Source organism: Papio anubis, chromosome 7, assembly GCF_008728515.1.
Source record: "Papio anubis isolate 15944 chromosome 7, Panubis1.0, whole genome shotgun sequence".
NCBI classification, from domain to species: Eukaryota; Metazoa; Chordata; class Mammalia; order Primates; family Cercopithecidae; genus Papio; species Papio anubis.
In genome coordinates, this window is record NC_044982.1 from 101,396,180 (window position 1) to 101,399,375 (window position 3,196).

A 3,196-nucleotide genomic window follows, 5' to 3' on the forward strand; every position below is an offset into this window, starting at 1 on the left:
GAAACCACAGCCCTGCTGTCAGAGTGGGGGAAATGCCAGATTATGCAAATATGTGTGAAGGGACACATCTACTTACTGTGTTGTGGCTTACAGGAGCCGAGTTTAGGAAAAGAAGCAGTTCTAGTTAAAAGTTCAAGGGGCCGGGTGTGGTGGCTCATGCCTCCCAGCGCTTTGGGAGGCCAAGGCAGGTGGATCACCTGAGGTCAGGAGTTCGAGACTAGCCTGGCCAACATAGTAAAACCTGTCTCTGCTAAAAATACAAAAATTAGCCGGGTGTGGTGACACATACCTGTAATCACAGCTACTCAAGAGGCTGAGGCAGGAGAGTTGCTTGAACCTGGGGGGCAGAGGTTGCAGTGAGCCGAGATCGCACCACTGCACTCCAGCCTGGGTGACAGAGCAAGACTCTGTATCAAAAAACAAACAAACAAACAAAAAACAAACAAACAAAAAAAAACGGCTTCAAGGGCAGAAGGGTAGTGGTAAAAGGATTCTAGAGCCCAAAGCCTGGTTCATATTGGACCATGTTCACCCAAGGCAGGAACCAGCTTAGCTCAGAAAGGCCCAGTGTAAATGAATCAATGTTTGGTTCACTGACTGTTTAACTGTTGACTGAGGGAGATCAGAATTCTGTCCTGCACACTGGAAGTGGAAGGCAGAGACCCATGTGAATTGTAGGTGTGGATGATCCCTAGGGTTAAGAGTGTGATCACAGAAAACAACTGACTACGAGAGAGGTTGGCTTTAGACGATGTTGGAGTGCTGCCAATTTGAAATCTGTGAGTAGACCATTAGGATAGATGCAGAGTGACCAACTGGTTCTGGTTCGGCTCAGACTTTCATGTGCTGGGAACTCACTCAGTCCTGGGCAAACTGGTACAGTTAGGCACCTTAGGTATAAATCTCACTCTGAGGTAGGGTTGCCAAATAAAATATTGCATGGATTATACTTATACTAAACAAACAAAAAATTGTTTATCTGAAGTTGAAATTTAATCGAGTGCCCTGTGTTTTCAGTTGCTAAAATCTGGGCATCCTCTTCTGTGGTATTTGCAATATTGTTGGCCAGTAAAGAAAGAAGGCAACTGTTATTTGGACAAACTCCCAGATGGGATAGCTTGGGTAAGTCTTTTTGTCTACTTATGTTTGAAGGAAGCTGAACGTGGCCGATACGGTGAGGAGTATCTTCAACTGAGAACTGACAAAAGCATCAGTGGCAGGTTGGTCTAACTGCTAAGTGCATAGACTCCCAGAGCCAGGCAGCCCAGAGTCCGATGAAGGTTCTGCCATTCACTACTTATGTGGTGTCCCTGGACAAGCTACTTTGTCTCCTACTGCTTCCATTTCCTTGTTTGAAAAATAGAGTATAGACAGTATGTCATAGAAATATTGTGATGAGTCAGTGATTGTATATCTAGAAAGCTTTTGAAACAGGGCCTAGCATGTAGCATGGCTATTTATTGCCTAGCCAGCCTTCCTCCTCCTTTGGCTTATATCACTCAGGAGAAAGCCCCCTCCAGACCCTTGGGGCCTGTGGGCCCCTGTGGTCATGTGGTACAGCCTGGCCAAATGACATATTTAATCTGCAACTGCCCAATGGGTTCACCTTGCCTACAACAACAGAGAAAGAGTAATTCATGCAGAGCCAGTTGTGCAGGGGACTGGAGTTTTATTATTACTCAAATCAGTCTCCCTGAGCACTGGGAGATCAGGGTTTTTAAGGACAACTTGGTGGGTAGTGGGGAGCCAGTGAGCCAGAAGTGCTGATTGGTTAGGTAGGAGATGAAATCATGGGAAGTTGAAGCTGTCCTCTAGTGCTGAGTCAGTTCCTGAGTCGGGGGCCACAAGATCAGATGAGCTGATTTATCAATCTGGCTGGTGCCAGCTGATCTATCAAGTGCAAGGCCTGCAAAATATCTCAAGCACTGATCTTAGGAGCAGTTTAGGGAGGGTCAGAATCTTGTAACCTCCAGCTGCATGACTCCTAAACCATAATTTCTAATCTTTTGGCTAATGTTAGTCCTACAAAGGCAATCTCGTCCCCAGGCAAGAAGTAGGTTTATTTTGGGCAAAGGCTGTTATTGTCTTCATTTTAAACTGTAAGTTCCTCCCAAAGTTAGTTCAGCCTGTGCCTCAGAATGAACAAAGCTTAAAGGTTAGAAGCAAGATGGAGTCAGTTAGGTTAGATCTCTTTCACTGTTTCAGTCATAATTCTGCAAAGGCAGTTTCAATCCTCTGGAGTCCATTGCAATGATTGGTCCAGGGAGAAACGGAAGCACAGGTCAGTGCAATCAGAGCCAATTCCTCAGCTCTTGTTAGGACAACTGAGGGAGAGGAGCCCTTTGCTTCTATATGCAATCATATACAAAGGCGTTATGCTGGACCATCCAGTGCCCTGCACAAGGACTGCCTGCCTGAGAATGGGGATGATCCAACATAAAGCAAGACCTGAGAATGGAGAAAAATTGAGGTAGCTGTTGTCATGGTTTGAATGTTTATGACCACTCTCAAATTTATGTTGAAACTTCATCCCTAATGCAACAGTATTAAGAGGTGGGGTCTTTAGGAAGTGATTAGGTCTTGAGGACTCCCCCTTCATAGATTAGTGCCTTATCAAAGGGCTTGAGGGGACAAATTCAGCCCCCCACCCTTCTGCCGTGTGAAGACACAGCATTTATCTCGTTTTCTGTCTCTCCTTCCACCATGTGAAAAATGCAGCAACAAGGCACCATGAAAGCAGAGAGAGCCAACCTTCTGTAGACACTGAATTTGGCAGTATCTTGATCTTGGACTTCCCAGACTTCCAAGAGCTATGAGAAATAAATTTCCATGATTTAAATTGCCTAGTTTGTAGTATTTTGTTATAGCAGCACAAATGGACTAAGCTAGCTTCCCTAGTGTGAGTGCCTGGACCCTGCCTTTCCTTGCAAGTGACTGAGAGCACTGCTGTGGCATGGCCTTGTGCATTGGAACCTCGAGGCCATCACTTGTTTCATGTGCAACCTTGGATGAGTTCCTGCACCTCATCATGATATAGTCCCTATCACTGTGCAACCTTGGATGAGTTCCTTATTCCCTTGGCTTTACAATGGAGAGAGTAATAGCATCTCCTTCATAGAACTGTTCTGAAAATTAAGTGAGTTAATATACATAAAGTGCTTAGAATAGTGCTGGGCAGTAAATATTGGATGTTATG

The 3,196-nt window shown here is 45.1% G+C and overlaps 1 long non-coding RNA gene across 1 annotated transcript; it reads left to right on the plus strand.

Annotated features, from left to right (window-relative positions):
- The first annotated feature begins 417 nt into the window (after window positions 1–417).
- On the plus strand, window positions 418–2,839 carry LOC103886000. The gene is made up of 3 exons (XR_649369.4): window positions 418–779; window positions 1,153–1,220; window positions 2,719–2,839. It is a non-coding gene; the product is annotated as an uncharacterized LOC103886000 (long non-coding RNA).
- Window positions 2,840–3,196: the final 357 nt, after the last annotated feature.